The following is a 23,351-nucleotide window of genomic DNA, read 5'->3' on the forward strand; positions in this document are numbered from 1 at the left end:
GCTATGACTGTAAGTTTATGAATGGAATGTGAGCTTCTAGAAGTGATGTCCACTTATTTCAGGCCTGGTATTTAATACTTCAAGAGTTTCTTTGCATGGCCTTGAATCCCTTTTCTCCTTTGGAGTATGCAGAACATCTTAGGGTACTGGGGTTACAAATGACCAAGAAGCAAAGATACATTGCTGGGTTTTGGTCCCCTTTGAAGTGTTAAGTGAAAGATAACTAGATTTCTATGATTTTAAGGTATATGGTTAAATCTTATTGTAATAGCAATATAGCATTAAGTAATTAAATGTTTTCATCTACTTTTAAGCACTGTTCATTGAAGAAGACTTTCTTGCCTGTCAATAAACAATGCTTAGAAATAAAAGAGAACAACTGAAGTGGAAAGACTAGAAATCTCATCAGGAAAATTGGAAATATTTTGCCCAAAGATGGTCACAATAAAGGACAGAATCATAGTATAATAAAGTAGATAAAGTGAAGAGATCTAGTAAAATATGAAGAAATCAAAAAGAGATGGAAAGAATACACAGAAGAACTGAACAAAAAATATCTTAGTGAGCCAGATAACCATGATGGTGTGGTCAGTCACCCAGAACCAGATATTCTTAAATGTGAAGTCAGGTGGGCCTTAGGAAGCACTGAAATCAATAAAGATAGTGAAGGCAATGGAAATCTAGTAGAGCTATTCAAAACTGTAAAAGATGGGGTTTTGCATTCAATCAAAAGTCTTGCACTCAATATATCAGCAAATCTGGAAGACCCAGCAGTGGCCACAGGACTGGTCAATCCTCAACCCAATTCCCAAGAAGGCCAGTCCTAAAGAATGTTAAAACCATTGGACTTATCTAACATGCTAGTAAGGTCATCCTGAAAATCTTGTGTGCTAGGATTCCGTATTACACGAACCAAGAACTTCCAGATGTCCAAGCTGGAAAGAAAAGGCAGAGGAATCAGGGATCAAATTGCCAACATTTGGTGAATCATGGAGAAAGCAAGGAAAAATGTCTTTCCTGAAAAACATTCCAGAAAAACATTCCAGAAAAACATCTACCTCTGTTTCATTGACTACACTAAAGCCTTTGACTGTGTGGATCATAACAAACTGTGGAAAACTTTTCAGTTCAGTTCAGTTCAGTTCAGTCGCTCAGTCGTGTCCGACTTTTTGCAACCCCATGAATCACAGCACGCCAGGCCTCCCTGTCCATCACCAACTCCCAGAGTTCACTGAGACTCACGTCCATCGAGTCAGTGGTGCCATCCAGCCATCTCATCCTCTGTCGTCTCCTTCTCCTCTTGCCCCCAATTCCTCTCATCATCAGAGTCTTTTCCAATGAGTCAACTCTTCACATGAGGTGGCCAAAGTACTGGAGTTTCAGCTTTAGCATCATTCCTTCCAAAGAAATCCCAGGGCTGATCTCCTTCAGAATGGACTGGTTGGATCTCCTTGCAGTCCAAGGGACTCTCAAGAGTCTTCTCCAATACCACAGTTCAAAAGCATCAATTCTTCAGCGCTCAGCCTTCTTCACATTCCAACTCTCACATCCATACATGACCACAGGAAAAACCATAGCCTTGACTAGACGGACCTTTGTTGGCAAAGTAATGTCTCTGCTTTTGAATATGCTATCTAGGTTGGTCATAACTTTCCTTCCAAGGAGTAAGCGTCTTTTAATTTCATGGCTGCAGTTACCATCTGCAGTGATTTTGGAGCCCAGAAAAATAAAGTCTGACACTGTTTCCACTGTTTCCCCATCTATTTCCCATGAAGTGATGGGACCGGATGCCATGATCTTCGTTTTCTGAACGTTGAGCTTTAAGCCAACTTTTTCACTCTCCTCTTTCACTTTCATCAAGAGGTTCTTTAGTTCCTCTTCACTTTCTGCCATAAGGGTGGTGTCATCTGCATATCTGAGGTTATTGATATTTCTCCCGGCAACCTTGATTCCAGCTTGTGTTTCTTCCAGTCCAGCATTTCTCATGATGTACTCTGCATAGAAGTTAAATAAGCAGGGTGACAATATAGAGCCTTGACATACTCCTTTTCCTATTTGGAACTAGTCTGTTGTTCCATGTCCAGTTCTAACTGTTGCTTCCTGACCTGCATACAGGTTTCTCAAGAGGCAGATCAGGTGGTCTGGTATTCCCATCTCTTTCAGAATTTTCCACAGTTTATTGTGATCCACACACTCAAAGGCTTTGGCATAGTCAATAAAGCAGAAATAGATGTTTTTCTAGAACTGTCTTGCCTTCTCCATCCAGCGGATGTTGGCAATTTGATCTCTGGTTCCTCTGCCTTTTCTAAAAGCAGCTTGAACATCAGGAAGTTCACGGTTCACATATTGCTGAAGCCTGGCTTGGAGAATTTTGAGCATTACTTTACTAGCGTGTGAGATGAGTGCAATTGTGCAGTAGTTAGAGCATTCTTCAGAGATGGCAATGGCACCCCACTCCAGTACTCTTGCCTGGAAAATCCCATGGATGGAGGAGCCTTGTAGGCTGTAGTCCATGGGGTCGCTAAAGAGTTGGACACGACTGAGTGACTTCACTTTCACTTTTTACTTTTGTGCATTGGAGAAGGAAATGGCAAGCCACTCCAGTGTTCTTGCCTGGAGAATCCCAGGGATGGGGAAGCCTGGTGGGCTGCTGTCTATGGGGTCGCACAGAGTCAGACACGACTGAAGCAACTTAGCAGCAGTTGAGCATTCTTTGGCATTGTTTTTCTTTGGGACTGGAATGAAAACTGACCTTTTCCAGTCCTGTGGCCACTGCTGAGTTTTCCAAATTTGCTGGCATATTGAGTTCAGCACTTTAACAGCATCATCTTTTAGGATTTGAAATAGCTCAATTGGAATTCCATCACCTCCACTAGCTTTGTTCGTCGTGATGCTTTCTAAGGCCCACTTGACTTCACATTCCAGGATGTCTGCCTCTAGGTCAGTGATCACACCATCGTGATTATCTGGGTCATTAAGATCTTTTTTGTACAGTTCTGTGTATTCTTGCCATCTCTTCTTAATATCTTCTGCTTCTGTTAGGTCCATACTATTTCTGTCCTTTATCAAGCCCATCTTTGCATGAAATGTTCCTTTGGTATCTCTGATTTTCTTGAAGAGATCTCTAGTCTTTCCCATTCTGTTGTTTTCCTCTATTTCTTTGCATTGATCGCTGAAGAAGGCTTTCTTATCTTTTCTTGTTATTCTTTGGAACTCTGCATTCAGATGCTTATATCTTTCCTTTTCTCCTTTGCTTTTCGCTTCTCTTCTTTAAAGGGATGGAAATACCTGTCTTTCCTGTCTTCTGAGAAACCAGTATGCAGGTCAAGAAGCAACAGTTAAAACACTGTATAAAACCACTGGTTGGTTCAGGATTGAGAAAGGAGTACAATAGGGCTATCTGTTGTCACCCTGTTTGCTTAACTTATACGCTGAGCACATCATGAGAAATGAAGAACTGGATGAGTTACAAGCTGGAATCAAGATAGGTGGGAGAAATAGCAACAACCTCAGATATACAGATGATACCACTCTAATGGCAGAAAGCAAAGAGGAACTAAAGAACCTCTTGATGAGGGTGAAGGAGGAGAGTGAGAAAGTCATCCTAAATCTAAATACTAAAAAAACTAAGATCTTGGCATCTGGCCCCATTACTTCATGCAAAAAGAATGGGAAAAGTTGGAAGCTGTGACCGATTTCCTCTTCTTGGGCTCTAAAATCACTGTGGATGGTGACTGCAGCCATGAAATCAGAAGATGATTGCTTCTTGGCAGGAAAGTTATGACAAACCTAGACAGTATGTTGAAAAGCAGAGACATCACTCTGCCGACAAAAGTCTGAATGGTATAGTTAAGGCTATGGTCTTCTCAGTGGTCACATATGGTTGTGAGAGCTGGACCATAAAGAAGGCAGACTGCCAAAGAATTGATGCCTTCAAACTCATGCTGGGGAAGACTCCTGAGAGTCCCTTGGACAGGGAGGAGATCAAACCAGTCAGTATTAAATAAAGTCAGCCCTGAATACTCATTGGAAAGACTGATGCTGTAGCTGAATCACTGGTATTTTGGTTACCTGATGTAAACAGCTGACTCACTGGAAGGTCCCTGATGCTGGGAAAGATTGAGGGAAGGAGGAGAAGAGGGCATCAGAGGATGAGATGGCTGGATGGCATGACTGTTGCAATGGACATGAATTTGGGCGAACTCTGGGAGACGGTAAGGAACAGGGAGGCCTGGTATATGCTGCAGTCCATGGGGTCCCCTACAGTCAGACATGACTGGGCAACTGAACAAAAACAGCAATAAAATGTTTGGGCTTCCATGGTGGCTCAGTGGTGAAGAATCCGGCTGCCAATGCAGGAGATCCAAGTTAGATCCCTGAATCAGGAAGATCCCCGGATAAGGAAATGACAATCCACTCTAGCATTCCTCCCTGGGAAATCCCATGGGCAGAGGAGCCTGGAGGTGTCTACAGTCCATGGGTTGTTAAAGAGTTGGACACCACTTAGTGACTAAACAACAACAGCTCAAATGTGTATAATAAGGCAGATGATTTTACCTCTCTAGCAAGAAGATCTACCCATGTAATAAACACAGATGCTTACCCTATTTAATTTTATATAACATAGAAGAACAAGGTGCTTTTAAGATAAAAAGAATAATATTAGATTTAAAATTAATTGACTCAAACACAAATGCTTAGATAATTCAGATGTATATCCAATTTTAACTTGAAATTGGGCTATCATTGCCTGATATCTTTAAGAGAATCATTCAGAATAGAGAAGAGAATACACTTATTTGCAACAATGGCTTTTTCTCCTTCAACTTTTAAGTGGTATTTGAATGAATGAGATATTTAAAATTGTGCCATGGACTCTATCAAATAAGAAGTTGATGACTAGAAACTGCTTGCTAAATGTCACATAACCATCTTCTGACAATCTTCTATCTTCTGAAGCAAATTTTATAGCCCCATATCACTTGTAAAACAATTTAATAGAATGATTATAAATGTGTTAATCTTAACATAAAAGATTTTAGGTTACTTTACAAAAAGTTGAAGAAAGTCTCAAGAACTTTGGTGGCAAATTGCAATAAAAAGCCATACATCATTGGCAAAATATGTCACTCCAAATAGTTTGACATTAAATGTTTTATTGAAATTTTGCTGATAATCCTTTATGAATTCAAATTAAATGAGGTAGCTTTTTATGTAAGAAAATAACCTACAGCTGTCTTCATATCCTTCCATGAAGCTGTCATTGAAAGGTTACTGATATCTTTCTACTTTACTTCAATGCATGACCAGTGAAACAAGGGAGCTTTCAGTAATATTAAATTAGAACCATCATAAAAGTGTTACTCTTTAAAAGGCTGATATTTCTCAGTTAATGTAAAAGGATATATAGAAGGATATGTATGTAAAAGAGTTAATACAAATTAAAAAGCCTGCTTCAAGTGATTAATTTGTCTTAAAGCTATAGTACTTTTAGTGTACAAAGTCCTCCATCTTTTTGAACATCTGAAATTAAAATTATTGTACATAATTTAAAAATAAGTGGTTTGGAAGTCTCAATTTTCCTGAAAAATACAGGTACATTCAGAAAAAAATACCTTAAAACTGCTTCCATTTCAACAAAAAATAATATTACATATTCATACCATAATTACACTTCATAATGTTATTCCATAGGCTTTAATATTTTACCATTATATCTAGAAATGTATAGGTTTTTAAGGTTTTTAATTGAAAACTATAATTGTACTATATATATGTGTGTGTGTATATATACATGTATGTGTGTGTGTGTATATACATATAGCTGACTAACAATGTTGTGATAGATTCAGATGGACAGCAAAGGGACTCAGCAATATATATACATGTATCCATTCTCCCCCAAACTTCCTCAGGCTGTCACATAACATTAAACACAGCATTGTTGTACTTAATTACATTTTAATGTGTCATTAGTAGCATAATATAGCCACAGATTCAAAAATTATCAACTTATGGACAAACCCATTTCATCTATAACTGCATAGCTTTCCCTTCACTTCTTTGCCCACACATACTGCACTATTTTGAGGTAAACTCCATATGTCATATAATTTTATCCATAAATATTTTCAATATAAATCTCTAAATCCTAAGACTTCACTTATTAATATATACCATAGTACACTTTCATGCACATAAAACTGTACATTTTGTAGCTTTTAACTAAATGGTTGATTTATTGGAAATGATCAAAACAATAACTGAATTTAGATATATTTCTTATTTATATTTTGGCCCTACATTCCCAAGCTTTTGTAATCAAAGGAACTATCCTAAAAATTCCACAAGACAAGGACTAATTTAGTTTTTAAAATAAATTTTGTTATTATGAAATTAATTCAGCAAATTATACAAATCAGAGGAGTGCAGGTTGTTTACTTTTTGCAAATTGGACTCATCAATGAAACTACCATTCTGATCAAGAAACACATTACCACATCCTAGAAATCCCCTGGTAGCTCACTCAGTGACATCTCTTTTCATCCTCTGACTTCTGCTGCTGCTGCTAAATTGCTTCAGTCGTGTCCGACTCCGTGCGACCCCAAAGATGGCAGCCCACCAGGCTCCTCCATCCCTGGGATTCTCCAGGCAAGAATACTGGAGCAGGTTGCCATTTCCTTCTCCAATGCATGCATGCTAAGTCGCTTCAGTCGTGTCTGACTCTGTGCAACCCCATAGACAGCAGTCTATCAGGCTCCTCTGTCCACAGGATTCTCTAGGTAAGAATACTGGAGTGGGCTGCTGTTTCCTTTTCCATGTTACGCTTTTAACTGAATTTTAAATTTATCTTCATAACATCACACAATGTATACTGTTTTGTATCTAGTTTATTTCGCACAATAACAGGTTCATGAATTTTACTTTTATATCTTGTGCGCATGAGTATTTTTATCTAGTCACTTACCTAAATAGAATTATATTTAAAAGTTATATTATAATTTATTTATTATTCTAATATTTATATAACTTTTTGTTGTTTCTAGGATTTTTTTATTATAATATTCCCACTAAGAAAATACATTAATATACATTTTGTTCCAAATATTTTCATAGCTATGTTGACTGTATTTCTATAAGTGAAAGTGATAAGTCATAAATTACTTGCATTTTCAACTTAAGTAGCCATCTCCAAACATTTCCCAAAGTGGGTTATATCAACTTTTATTACTATCAGCAGCATATTAAGAATCCCAATTAATTTTCATTCCTGCCAAAGATGATATTATGAGATATAGCCTTTTTACTTTTACAAAATCTTGAGTGTCTGTACTACTATCTCATTTGGATTTTAATTTAAATTATTCCATGACTATTAAGATGAGAAATGTTTCATCTGTCTACTGGCTATTTCAGCATCAACTAGCATCTTGATAGTACTCGGGTTCCATTTCGACAAGAACATTTCATTGGTAGAGTCGTGTATTTCCACAAGGTGGCACATAACATCTACATATATCCATTTTTATGATATTAATAGTTTTAGATTATCATTGCCTAGATTATGACTCTATTAGATGTTGGCGTTTAAGAGTGATATTCAGAATCATTAATACTTCACTTTCAGTGGCAACAAGTCTAGAAAAACAGACTTCCTCTCATCAGTTATCTGGTTTTCATGAAGAACTGTTTGTGTAGTAATTGGAGTTTAAACATGTGTATCTTTATTATTTACTAGTTTTCCAAATAATAAGATGTTAAATTGTTAAGTTCTCACTGCCGTGGGAGTCTCAAACTCCAATTTATTTTTCTTTAACCTCATGCAAAGGAGAATGTTACTTTATTCTGTCTTACATGGCATCTCACAAGGAGGAACAAATAATGACTTTGACATATTTGATATATTCCAAATCACTGGAATTATTTTATTGATCCTCGAGCATCCTATCTTTGGCCAATAAAAGACCTTGCAGGTTAAAATTTAGGCCATTCTGACACGATAATAGTAGTTTTTCTTATCTGGACTGCTTTCTACATAACAAGGTATTCCAGCCTCATTTTTATAAAGTTCCTGTTTCAAATGTGGGATTAATCACACCTCCTCAAAGAGCCCTGTTTCATTTTAGTTATAGATTATATCTGATACTACAACTGTACATTATAAAGGATTTAGTTATTGTTTCTAGGCCTTTTCACTGAAAAGAACTAAGAACTTTTTTTTTCCCTCCCACAAAAGTACGTATCTTTAAGACTATAACAGGTAGCCGTTTTTCCCTAATTTCAGAGTCAGAGAAATTTAAGCAAAATGAGAAGACAGAGGAAAATGCAATCAATTGAAAGAGCAAGAGAAAACTCCTGGAAAGCAAAAACAACTAATGTAGCAAAAATAATTTACCAAATAGAGTTCAAAGTATTAGTGATAAGAATGCTAACTGGATTAGGGGAAAATAGATGAAAGAATTATAAAAAAGAATTAGAAAATATTTTTTAAAAAGTCAAAATTGAATAGTATGATAATTGAAATAAAAAAAAAAACCCACACAATCATAATGGTAAAAAGAAAACAAATTTTAAAAATTGAGAAAAGTTTCAAAGACTTGTGGATCAGTAACTGTATCAACATTCACATTATAGGGGTCCTAGTAGGATAAAAGAGAGAGAAGGACATGAAAAATGTAAATCATGAAATTTTGGGTGAAAACTTTGAGAACCTGAATAAGAAAACAGATATTCAGGTACAGAAAGCACAGAAACTCCCAAACAAAATGAATTCAAAAGACCTACATCAAGACATAATTAAAATGGCAAAATTTTAAAATGCAAAGAAATATTTGTAAAGGCAGCAAGAGAAAAACAAAGATAAATATGCAAGGGAACCCCAAATAAGGATATTGGCTGATTTTTCTGCAGAAAATTTACAGGCCAGAAGGGAATGTCATGTTATATTAAAAGTGCAGAAAGGAAAAACAAAGAAAAAAAACTAGGACTCTACCCAGCCAAGTACTGGATACAAAATTAACATGCAAAAATCAACTGCATTTCTTTATGCTAACAATGAATCAGAAAGGGAAAGTAAAAAAAAAAAAAATTTAAATCACATAAAAAATAAAATATTTAGAAATAAACTTGACCAAGGAGGTGAAACACTTATATGCTGAGAATTAGAAAACACTGATAAAGAAAACTGAAGATTATTTAAAGAGATGCAAAGAGAGAACACATTCTTGAACTGGAAAAGTTAATACTGTGAAAATGGTCATATTACCTAAAGCAATCTACAGACTTAATGTGATGTTTACTAAATAATCCATGATATTTTTCACAGAACTGGGAGAAACAATCCTAAAATTTATATGAACCATCAAAAATGAAAGTCGCTCAGTTATGTCCAACTCTTTGAAACCCCATGGACTATACAGTCCTAGTCCATCGAATTCTCCAGGCCAGAATACTGGAGTGGGTAGCCTTTCCCTTCTCCAAGGGATCTTCCAAACCCAAGGATTTAACTCAGGTCTCCCAGATTGCAGGCAGATTCTTTACCAGCTGAGCCACAAGGGAAGCCCAAAAATCCTGAAGTGGATAGCTTATCCCTTCTCCAGGGGATCTTCCCAACCGAGGAATCAAACTGGGGTCTACTACACTGCAGGCAGATTCTTTACCAACTGAGCTATGAAGGAAGCCCTAAAGCTAACAGTGGTGGTGGTGGTTTAGTCACTAAATCATGCCCAACTCTTGCGATCCCATGGACTATAGCCTGCCATACTCCTCTGTCAATGGGATTTTCCAGGCAAGAATATTGGAGTGGGTTGCCATTTCCTTCTCCAGGGGATCTTCTCAGGAATTGAACATAGGTGTCCTGCATTGCAGGCAGATTCTTTACTGACTGAGCTACGAGGGAAGCCCTTACAAACCATAAAAGACCCCAAATTGCCAAAAGAAGCCTGGGGGTAAAACTACAAAGCTGGTGGCATAAATCTTCCAGACTTCAGACAATAATACAAATCTACAGGACTCAAAAGAGAGTGGTATTGGCACAAATACAGACATATGGATAAATGGAATAAAAATAAACCCAAAGATCTAGGGGCAACTACTCTTTGACAAAGGAGGACACAATATACAATAGAAAAAAAGACAGTCTTTTCCGCAAGTTGTGTTGAAGACAGACAAATCTAAATCAATGAAGTTAGAATACTTCCTCATGCTGCACACAAAAATAAACGTAAAATGATTTAAAAGCTCAAATAGACTGAGCTTTATCAAAAAGCCTTGATAAAACTAATAAAATATTGATAAAACATATTCTGACATAAATTGTAGCAGTTTCTTGGTCAGTTTCCCAAGGCAATAAAGAAACAAATGGAATCTACTGAAATTTACAAGCTTTTGCATAAGAAAGGAAACCATAAACAAAAAAGGAAAATACAACCTACGTACTGGGGGAAAATATTTGCAAATGATGTAGTCAAGGGTTTAATTTCCAAAATACGTGAATAGCTCATACAACTCAATAACAATAACAAACAAAAATGGGCAGAAGCCCTAATTAGACATTTCTTCAAAGAAGACATTCAGCTGATCAATAGGCACATGAAAAGATGCTACATATCACACATTATAAGAGAAATGCAAATTAAAACCACAATGAGGTATCACCTCACACCAGTCAGAATGGCCATCATTAAAAATCTACAATGAATGCTGATAGTGACTATGGAAAACTGTATGAAGTTCCTTAAAAGCAGGAATAGAACTACCATTTTGTTGTTCAGTCGCTAAGTCATGTCCGACTCTTTGCAACCCCATGGACCGCAGCACGCCAGACTTCCCTGTCCACCACCATCTCCCGGAGTTTGCTCAAACTCATGTGTCACTACCATAGGAACCAACAATTCCACTACTGGGCATATACCCTGAGAAAACCATAACTGAAAGAGACGCATGTACCCCAATGTTCATTGCAGCACTATTTACAATAGTTAGGACATGGAAGCAACCTAGACGTCCATCAACAGATGAATGGGTATAGAAATTGTGGTGAAGTGAAGTGTGAAGTGAAGTCGCTCAGTCGTGTCCGACCCTCAGCGACCCCATGGACTGCAGCCCTCCAGGCTCCTCCATCCATGGGATTCTCCAGGCAAGAGTACTGGAGTGGGGTGCCATTGCCTTCTCCGAGAAATTGTGGTACATATATACAAAAGAATATTACTCAGCTATTAAAAAGTGCATTTGAGTCAGTCTTAATGAGTGGAAGAACCTAGTGCCTATTACACAGAGTGAAGGAAGTCAGAAAGACAAACATTGTATATTAGCGCATGCATATGGAATCTAGAAAGATGGTACTAATTAACTTATTAGCAGGGCAGCAACGGAGACACACGGATAAAGAACAGACTTCTGGACATGGTGAGGAAGAAGAGGGTGGGACGAATAGAATGGAAACATATACATTACCATATGTAAAACAGATAGCAAGTGAGAACTTGCTGTGTGACACAGGCAGCTAAACCAAGTGCGCTGTGACAACTTAGAGGACTGGGATGGGGAGGGAGAAGGGAAGTGTGTTCAGGACGGAGGGGCTATATGTGTACCTGTGGCTGATTCATGTTGATGTATGGCAGAAAACAGCACAATAGTGTAAAGCAATTATCCTCCAATTAAAAAACAATTTTTTAAAGACGATAAAACACTTAGACGAGAACACTGGCCAAATATTCTCTGACATAAATCATAGCAGTTTTTTCTTAGCTCAGTCTCCCAAGGCAACAGAAATGATAGCAAACATAAATAAATGGAATCTATTGAAAATTAAAAGTTTTTATATAGCAAATAAAATGAAAATACAACATATGGGATGGGAGAAGATATTTGCAAATGATGCAGACAAGGGTTTAATTTCCAAAATACATATATATTTACTTATACAATTCCATAAAAAACAAAAACATGGACAGAAGACCTAACTAGACATCTCTGCAAAGAAGACATTCAGATGGTCAACAGGCACATGAAAATATGTCCAATATCACTAAATATTCAAGAAATACAAATGAAAACTACAATGAGGTGTTGCCTAACAACAGTCAGACTGGCCATCATCAAAAAGTCTACAAATAATACACACTGGAGAAGGTGTGGAGCAAAGGGAACTCTCCTACACTGTTGGTGGGTCTGGTCTGTAAGTTAGTACAAACACTATGGAAAACAGTATGGCGATTCCTTAGGAAACTAAAAATAGAATTACCATAGGATTCAGCAATCCCACTCCTGGGCATAAATCCAGACAAGTTTCTTTGGAAAAGATACATGCACTCCAGCGTTCATCATAGAGCTGTTTACAAGAGCCAATGCATGGAGGCAATCTAAATGTCCATTGACAGATGGATAAAGATGTGATATAATATATATATATATATATATATATATAAATAGAATATTACTCAGTCATCAAAAATGAAATACAGCCATTTGCAACAACATGGATGAACCTAGAGGTGATCGTATTAAGTGAAGTAAGTCAGACAGAGACAGATATGATAGCACTTGTATGTGGAACCCAAAATATGCTACAAATGAGAAGAAGAAGAAGAGTCGCTCAGTTGTGTCCGACTCTTTGCGACCCCATGGACTGTAGCCTACCAGGCTCCTCTGTCCATGGGATTTTCCAGGCAATAGTACTGGAGTGGATTGCCATTTCCTTCTCCAGGGGATCTTCCCAACCCAGGGATCAAACCCGGGTCTCCCACATTGTAGACAGACGCTTTACCATCTGAGCCACCAGGGAAGAGAAATATATTTAAAGACACAGAAAACAAATTTATGGTTACCAAATGGGAAAGGATGAAGGAGGAAGAATAAACTAAAAATTTGGGATTATCAGATAAAACTATTATACATATAATAACAATGCCTCACTGTATTAAACAGGGAACTACATTCAATATCTTATAATAAAATAAAATAGAAAATAATGTGAAAAAATCTGCACATATAGCAGAATTATTTTGCTGTACACCAAAAACTAATACTTAAAATAAATGAAAAAGAAAAACAAATACCTCCCAAAAGAGAGTTCACATAAATTCTCCATAGAATATTCTTAAAAGGCAAAACTTGAACAACACTACACAAAAGTAGAAATTCAATGCAGAGGTGCATGACAAGACATTCAATTTTATTCATTATCAGAGAAATTTCAATAAAACCAAAATATTGTATCACGATAGAACCAAGAATACCAGACCACCTGATCTGCCTCTTGAGAAATCTGTATGCAGGTCAGGAAGCAACAGTTAAAACTGGACATGGAACAACAGACTGGTTTCAAATAGGAAAAGGAGTATGTCAAGGCTCTATATTGTTGCCCTGTTTATTTAACTTATATGCAGAGTACATCATGAGAAACGCTGGACTGGAAGAAACACAAGCTGGAATCAAGGTTGCCGGGAGAAATATCAATAACCTCAGATATGCAGATGACACCACCCTTATGGCAGAAAGTGAAGAGGAACTAAAGAGCCTCTTGATGAAAGTGAAAGAGGAGAGTGAAAAAGTTGGCTTAAAGCTCAACGTTCAGAAAACGAAGATCATGGCATCTGGTCCCATCACTTCATGGGAAATAGATGGGGAAACAGTGGAAACAGTGTCAGACTTTATTTTTCTGGGCTCTAAAATCACTGCAGATGGTAACTGCAGCCATGAAATTAAAAGACGCTTACTCCTTGGAAGGAAAGTCATGACCAACCTAGATAGCATGTTGAAAAGCAGAGACATTACTTTGCCAACAAAGGTCCGTCTAGTCAAGGCTATGGTTTTTCCTGTGGTCATGTATGGATGTGAGAGTTGGAATGTGAAGAAGGCTGAGCGCGGAAGAATTGATGCTTTTGAACTGTGGTATTGGAGAAGACTGTTGAGAGTCCTTTGGACTGCAAGGAGATCCAACCAGTCCATTCTGAAGGAGATCAGCCCTGGGATTTCTTTGGAAGGAATGATGCTAAAGCTGAAACTCCAGAATTTTGGCCACCTCATGTGAAGAGTTGACTCATTGGAAAAGACTCTGATGCTGGGAGGGATTGGGGGCAAGAGGAGAAGGGGATGACAGAGGATGAGATGGCTGGATGGCATCAAAAACGATGGACATGAGTCTCAGTGAACTCTGGGAGTTGGTGATGGACAAGGAGGCCTGGCGTGCTGCAATTCATGGGATCGTGAAGAGTCAGACACGACTGAGTGACTGATCTGATCTGATCTGACAGAACCAAGAGAATGGATAAGTGAAAAAGACAATACCAAATTCTGATGAAGGTATGCAGCATCTGGAACTCATACACTGTGCATATGTAAAGCAGTACAACTTTTCTTAAAACTACCTTCCCAGTACGTATTAATGCTAAATATACACAGGCCTCATGATTTAGCCATTATACTTCTAGTGGTATTTCCATTGTTATTGTTGTTCAGTTGCTAAGTAGGATCCAACTCTTTGGGATACCATGGACTGCAGGCTCCTCTGTCCTCTACTATCTCCTGGAATTCGCTCCAACTCATGTTCTTTGAGTTGGTGATGCTATCCAATCATCTCATCCTCTCCCACCCCTTCTCCTTTTGCCTTCAATTTTCCCCAGCATCAGGGTCTTTTCAAATGAGTCGGCTTTTCTCATCAGATGGTTAAAGTATTGGGGTTTCAGCTTCAGCATCAGTTCTTCTAATAAAAATTCAGGGTTTATTTCCTTTAGGATTGACTGATTTGATCTCTTTGCTGTCCAAGGGACCCTCAAGAGTCTTCTCAAGTACCACTATCCAAAACCATCAATTCTGTCATGTTCAGCCTTCTTTATGGTCCAACTCTCATATCCATACATGACTACTGGAAAACCCATAGCTTTGACTATACAGACATTTGTCAGCAAAATGATATTTATGCTTTTTAATACACTGTCTAGGTTTGCCATAACTTCTCTTCCAAGGAGCAAGCAACTTTTAGATTCATGGTTTAGTCACTGTCCACAGTGATTCTGAAGCCTAAGAAAATAAAATCTGTCACTGTTTCTACTTTATCCCCTCTATTTGCCATGATGTGATGGGATCAGATGCTATGATTTTAGTTTTTGGTTTTTTTTAATGTTCAGTTTTAAGCTAGCTTTTTTATTTGACTCTTCACTCTCATTGAAAGATTCCTTAGTTTCTCTTCATTTTCTTTATACCAACAGAAGTGTATACAAATATCCACCAAGAGAAATGCATGTGCTTAAGACATAAAAACTGGAACAACCAAAATGTTGAACAATATAGAACTGACAATTTGTCACACAGTAAATTTAATATATTCAAACAAATGAGTACTATTCAGCAACAAGAGTGAATCAATTTTTCCTACACATAAATCCTTGGATGCATCTCACAAAAAATATATGAGGCAAAAAAAAGCAATTCATAAAAGACATGATTCTATGTGTGTCAACTCTCCAAACAGGCAATATTATCATATTAGAAACCAAAAGAGTAATTATTCCTGCAGAAACAGTGATGAGAGGGGTCATGATGGTAGCTTCTTAGGTTGTATGCTGTTCTGTGTCTTTATGTGCATAGTGGTTACACAAGCGTGTACATTTTGTCAAAATCCATGGAAAAATACACATGGATTTTTCCATGGGTAGGTTATATGTCATTAACATATTTATTATAAATATAATTATGCTTACCATTACTGAATTATTTTCAAATTATCATTTTTCTTTCTCTGTATAAGGGTACTGTCCCATCAGACAATTCTAAAGTAGTTAGTTATAGTAGTTATATTATTGCTCAATCGTGTCCTACTCTTTGTGACCCCATGGACTGTAGCCCACCAGGGTCCTCTGCCCATGAAGTTGTCCAGGGAAGAATACTGAAACAGCTTGCCATTTCCTCCTCCAGGGGATCTTCTCAATTCAAGGATCAAACCCCCATCTCCGGCAGCTCCTGCATTGGCAGGTAGATTCTTTACCACTGAGTCCCCTGGGAAACCCAACTGTATTCTTAATGATAGTTTAAAATTATTCTTTAATTTTTCATGTATTCTTTCAGTTTTTAATTAAAAAAATTCTATCAAACTTTTCAAAAACTACAAAGTTAGCATACTAACCACAACACATTAGATTATATTTATAATCACCTCCCTCACACCTTATATACACATGTACACACCTGGTATTTGGAAAATATGCTACATGTCAAATAATATCAATAATTCTAAACAAATATGTTTCAACCAAACAAATTTGTTACATTTTTTAATTCCTTGTGAATTTATTTCTGATCACTCAGTACATAAATTCTTACAGCTTTTATAGTAAAAGAGTATAAATCCTTGATAACTTTCTTCTCTGGTCATAAAATAGTGAACATTAAAACTTACATAAAACAGGCTATAATAATGTTTTATTATTTTGAATATATTTCTGAGGTTAAAGAAATAGAAAAATCAAGGTCAATGTAGTTATCTTTACTTTTAATATCTGAAGACATTAAATTTCTTTGAGAGTGAAAATTATTTTAAAGATTTATTATTCATCATTAATCATTACACTGCTAACACATAATAAGTACTAAATAATTATATGCTGCATAGATAATACCACACATATACCCTTCCTAGAACCTAGTTAGGAATAGAGAACAAAGCAGTAATTGGGCTTTTCAAATGAAGCAACAGTATTGACTTGTCACAGGAGAAAAATCAAAATGACCTGAATATTTAGAAAATAAAAATACTGGCATAAACTCAGAGTAAAACCGACCAAAATAATAATCATATCCTGACAAGTACTACTAGATATTGCTTCCAGCTAATTACTTTCATGCTGCTCTCTGTCTCTCATCCATTAGGAACATTTTGATTTATCAATGAAAAGTTTATTTATGACTTCATCAATCGAGGATTACTGATTGCCTTTTATACTTTTGTTATCACTCTCTGGAATTTCAATACCCATGAGGACAGTTTATCAAGTCATGTTTTCAGACCTATTCACCTGCTCCTTCTTTCAGTTTCCTGCTCATATGGGCACATGATATTCCTTTTCTTTTATCTTTTACATCTCAAATCATTTACCTTACTACCATCTTCTGTGTTTCCTCCTCCTGTCCTAAACTCTGAACTCCAAGACTTCTTCATCAAAGTTAGACTTTCTATTCATTGGCTCTACCATTGTCCACTATAACCATCAATTTTCCTCATCTTCCTTGTTCCACTGGCAACTATAATTTTGGATCATATTCATATACTCAGTTCTGTGGAAAAACTCTTTGATCTACTGGATATCTGGAAATATTTTAAGATTAGTTAAACCTATGTCCTCTTTTAGCCTGAATACAAGAACTACCTGAAAATAGCAAAAAAAAAAAAAAAAAAAAGGAAAATAACAACATCTCAGACTCTTTTAAGATAATGTCTGCAAACAGCAGTTCAGCACTCAAAACTGCCTGGATAACCTACAAATTAACTTTTCCTTCCCCTGAGTCAGTTACTCCTTACCTTTTCATCTTGTTTTATATCTCTATCATTTCTATCATCACTTTGGCAGCTTTAATTCATATTCATTGAAAATATATAGAAAAAGAAACTTCCTCCTTTCCCCTTTACAAATTTACTAATTACCTACATCATTATCCATATTCTTTATATTTTACTTAGTTACAATGGAATAAATATTCCTGATTCAAAGTTCACATTTGTAACACTGTTGACAATTTAACTTCATGTTGAATTTTTGAGACTGAGTCCTTACAATTATTTACCTTTTTCCTTTTTGCATTATATCTCCTGCCCTTGTAGATAATTCTCAACAGCATAAAAACCATATTATATAGGAACACCCATCGTAGACAGTAAGAACATTATCTAAAGCCTTCTGAGATCCCCTGCCCCATTAAGCCAATGCTCTATTTTGATTTTTTTTTTAACATTGACAGCAAAACTTTGTAAAATTTTTAAAACTGATATATGTACTTCCTCAGTAACCATTTACTCTAGAATACATCATAAGCTCAGTACCCTTCTCAGCTCCATCATCAAAACTGTTAGATCATAATCTTCAACAATCTTTTTGTAGCTACAGCCCCTAGCCAGCTTTTCCCCCCTCATCCCTCTTGAATTTTTTAATAGGTGTTATTCTATTACCCCTTGAAATATGTTACCTTTCAAATCCGAGAAACAATCCTCTCCTTATCTGCCTCCTAATTTAGAGTCTGCTACTTCTCAGTTCTCTTTATTAATTAAATCTTCTCCTTCACCCATTCTCTAAATATTGGGTATAGGATCACCTCTCCTTTTCTAAGCTTTCTAAGCCATTTTATCAAGTCCTATAAATATACACATCTAATCTAACCACATATTTCCAAATGTGAGACTAGGTTAGTTGCTTTTTTTTTTTTTTTTTTTTTAACATATTCTAAATTTTAGAGTACGTTACACTCCTAACTTCTGGCTGGCTACAGTCCATGGCATCACAAAGAGTTGGACACGACTGAGTGACTTCAGTTTCTTTCTTTTTCTAAATTTCTATAGTAAATTACCTTTTTCAACATTTACTTAGACATGCCTATGAGAAATACAAAGTGCTATATATTTCCTTCTTCTTTACCAGCTGAGCTACCAGGGAAGCCCATATTTCCCTTATTTTCTACACACTGCTTTAGTATCATTACACAAATGTTATTATGTCGTGATTTTCTTTCTATTTAATTAAAAATATTTTAACCCCATAACAAATAGCATGATCAATGGAGAAAATACAAAAACTTTTCTTCTAAAATAAGGAATAAGACAAGGATGCCTATTCTTGCCATTTTTACTCAACACAGTATCAGAAGACCTAGACAGAGCAATTAAACAAGAACAATAAATTAAAGGCATCCAAATTGGAAAGGACGAAGTATATCTGTAACTATTTTCAGGTAACATGATATTATATATAGAAAGTTCAAAAGAGTCTACCAAAAAAAAAGTTAGAACTAATAAATGAATTCAGTAAAGTTGAGAGAATATTAAAATCTTGAACTAATTTACTTGCTTATTTCTCCTTGAAGTTATATTTTTGTCTTATTTTATTAGATCCATAAACACTTAACATAATTAGGTCTTCTTGATGAATTGACTGCTTTATCATTATGAAATAAGCTTCATCATTCCTAACAATATCATTTTCTCTGATACCAACTTTATATTAGAATAGCCACTACAACATTCTTTTTATTTAGTGTTAAACTGTATAGCTTTTTAAACTGGGGCTTCCCTGGTGGCTCAGTTGGTAAAGAATCTACCTACAATGTCAGAGATCTGGGTTTGATCCCTGAGTTGGGAAGATTCCCTGGAGAATGGAACAGCTACCCACTCCAGTATTCTGGCCTGGAGAATTCCATGGACTGTCTAGTCCATAGGATCCTAAAGAGTCAGACATGACTGAGTGACTTTCACTTTCACTTTGTATAGCTTTTTACATTTTTTTTTATGATAACCTATTTTACTTTTTATATTTAAAATGGAAATCTGGTAGGTAGCATATAGTTATTGTTTTTTAAATAAAATGTAGCAATCTCTATTGAAGTGTAGATCTTTTACATTGATTACTGATATACTTTGGTTTAAGTCTACCATGCTGCTATTCATTTTCTGTGTCTCATCTTTCTTTGCCCTTTGTCAATTTTTACCTTTTTTTTTTTAATAAATTGAAAAGTTTTAAGATTTTGTTCCTACTGCCATTTGGTGTAATTTTTATTCTGCTTGATGTACTACTTACTAAAATATTAGGTATGAGCTTGTAGTATAAGCACGCTGATAATTAATCTTTTCAACTTTTATGTGTCTGGATAGGTTTTATTTAACCTTCATTTCGAAAAATATTTTTGATTGGTATATATTAAAGGAGCATTCCTTTTTATTTTTACTTCTTTAAAGAAGTCTCTCACCAGAGCCTTCTGATTTGGGCAGCTTCTGCCCACAAAGTAACTGCTGTCCTTATCTTTGTTTTTCTGTATATAATGCCATTTTAAAGGGTGACTTTATGATTTTTCTCATTCTTATTATTAAGTAATTGATTTAGCCTGATGGTCATTTATTCATGTTTTTTGTAGCTATGGTCTGTCAGTCTGCTTGAATATGTATGTAGTTTTATGGATTTAATCAGGAAATGCTAAATCATTATTTCTTCAAACAATTTTTTAAATTTCCTACTATTGGGGACTCCAATAACATATTGTTTGGAATTATCTCACACCTCACATATGTTCTGCTCATTTACTTCTGTCATTTGTCTCCTATATTTGTGTTTTACTTTGAGTAATTTCCATAATGTCTTCCACTATTCTTTTCTTTGGTGATCTAATCTGCTGTTTATGTCATTAATGGTATTTAACATCTCAGATATTACAGTTTTTCTTTAAAAATTATATTTATACCTTTTAAAATATATTCCATGTCCAAACTTAAAATATTATTTCCTCTTTTTGTACATGTGCAATACAGTTATAATAACTTTTTTAATGTCTTAGTAACTAATCCTATCATCTATATTACTTGACTCAGTTTTAATTGATTGATTTTGCTCCTCATAATTTGTATTTTCCTGCAATCTATTAAAATTCAAAGGTTTGATGTCAAACATTGTGAATTTTACTTTTTTATGTTCTGAACACTTTTTTTTTTTTTTTTTTAATCACCATTCATAGTCTCAAACTTTCTTCTGAAAAGTATTTAAGTTACCTGCAAGTAGTTTGATTATTTTGGTTCTTACTCTAAGTTTTATTAGATAGGACTAGCATACAATGCAGGAGAATTCAGTAAAGTTGAGAGAATATTAAATGTGATCTAGGGTTACTTTTATCCCACTATGAATGTAAAGTCCTACATTGCATGTATGGTGAATTGTGGAGTCTTCTACTCTCACTAGGAGGATTATGATTTATTTCAGGCCTGAAGCAAATACCTGTCCCTGTCACCTCTAATCCTTTTAGATAGTTCCTTGCCTGGGCTCAAATATATTCTGTCTTCACATTGCTCTCTCCTTTCTAATGCTTTGCCTTAAGAACTCTATCCTTAGTCTCTCTAGACCCTCAGCTCCATCTCCTCAAATCAGGAAATTTTTCACTCTCTCAGGGTTCCCCATCCTTATACCATATTCTCCAAACTCTCTCCCATTAGGAAGCAGTGACAATTGGAAGTCTTGTAGATTTTATTCCCTATCTCCCAAAAATGACTTACCTTCATAATGCAATGTCTGCTGCCTTGCACATTTTGTTGAACTTTCTATTATCTAGATGGAAGAAGATATTCATTTCCCATTCTCCATCTTTGCCAAGAAAGAAGTCCCAGTCTGAATTTACCTCAAGACTGAATCAGATGAATTTGAGGCACAGGGAGGAAAGTCTGGTTTTGCTAGGGATATAAAGGATTTGACAAGAGTCATCTAGGCCTGAAGCTTCACTGAACTCAGGACTAAGAAAGAAATCTGACCCAGATTAGACTGTCCAAAAATTTAAATTGGTGGTAGACAAAATCGTTCAGTTCAATTTAATCGCTCAGTCATGTCCGACTCATTGCGACCCCAAGGACTGCAGCATGCCAGACTTCCATATCCATCCCCAACTCCTGGAACTTGCTCAAACTCATGTCCATTGAGTCGGTGATGTCATCCAACCATCTTATCCTCTGTCATCGTCTTTTCCTCCGGCCTTCAATCTTTCCCAGCATCAGGGTCTTTTCAGATGAGTCAGGTCTTCACATCAGGTGGCCAAAGTTTTGGAGTTTCAGCTTCAACATCAGTCCTTCCAATGAACACCCAGGACTGATCTCCTTTAGGATAGACTGGTTGGATCTCCTTGGAGTCCAAGGGATTCTCAAGAATCTGATTCAACACCACAGTTCAAAATTATCCAATTCTCCAGTGCTCAGCTTTCTTTATAGTCCAACTCTCACATCTGTGCATGACTACTGGAAAAACCATAGCTTTGACTAGAAGAAACTTTGTTGGCAAAGTAATGTCTCTACTTTTTAATATGCTGTCTAGGTTGGTCATAGCTTTTCTTCCAAGGAAGAAGCATCTTTTTATTTCATGACTGCAGTCACCATCTGCATTGATTCTGGAGCCCAAGAAAATAAAGTCTGTCACTGTTTCCATTATTTCTCCATCTATTTGCCATGGAGTGATGGGACCAGATACCATGATCTTCATTTTTTGAATTCGGAGTTTTAAGCTAGCCTTTTCACTTTCATCAAGATGCTCTTCAGTTCCTCTTCACTTTCTGCCATAAGGGTGGTGTCATGTACATATCTGAGATTATTGATATTTCTCCCAGCAATCTAGATTGCAAACTGGTTGGGTGCATATAAAACTTGCCAAGGACAGGGATTAGAACATACACTGAGTGTAATACCATGTTAAAATATGTTTCAGAGGGAGCAGGTAGATTGAATATAAAAATATTTCAATCATCATATTCTCCTTTAGAAAACAGGAAAATTAGAGTAGAAAATATATAATTGTCTTTGAGAAGTGGCTGAAAGAAGTTGCACAAAATAACTTCTCTTTGAAAACTCTCTGGAGGGTGCCAATTTTACTTCTCATGATATAGTATGCTTTAAAGAAAAGAGAAAATTAAAAAAAAACAAACAACGCTTTCTTCATACCTGGATTAATAATTCAAGAGATATATGCGAGGTGATAAAATACACAGATGGTGTCAATAATGTGACATTTCCCATCATATCATGTTATATCAACCAGTGACTCATATCTTCTCCAGGTTTTTTGGCTCAGCGGGTTAGGCCCTATCATCAGCAATTTAAGCATCTCTGGGCCATGTGTGGAAACCTGATGCTTAGGGGAAAGGAAGCCTCTGAGTTCTGCAAACTTTGTGCAGTAGCAAAAAAATTTATATAGACCGACCTCATCTTTCGCTGCTTAACACTGTTATTGTTCAGTCATTAAGTCGTGTCCAATTCTTTGCCACCCATGGAATGCAGCATGCCAGGCTTTCCTGTCCTCCACTATCTCCCAGAGTTCGCTCAAATTTATGTCCACTGAGTCAGTGATGCTATCTAACAATATCATCCTTTGCTGCTGACTTCCTCAATTGCCTTCAATCTTTCCCAGAATCAGGGTCTTTTCCAATGAGTCAGTCTCCCCGTCACCGGGCCAAAGTATTACAAATACAGCTTCAGCATCAGTCTTCCAATTAATACTCATGGTTGAATTCCCTATAATTGACTACTTTGATCTCTTTGATGTCCAAGGGACTCTCAAGATTCTTCTCCAGCACCACAATTAAAAAAACATCAATTCTTTGACACTCTAACTTCTTTATGGTCCAAAACT

The sequence above is a fragment of the Bos taurus genome, chromosome 7 (genome assembly GCF_002263795.3).
Source record: "Bos taurus isolate L1 Dominette 01449 registration number 42190680 breed Hereford chromosome 7, ARS-UCD2.0, whole genome shotgun sequence".
Classification (NCBI taxonomy): Eukaryota; Metazoa; Chordata; class Mammalia; order Artiodactyla; family Bovidae; genus Bos; species Bos taurus.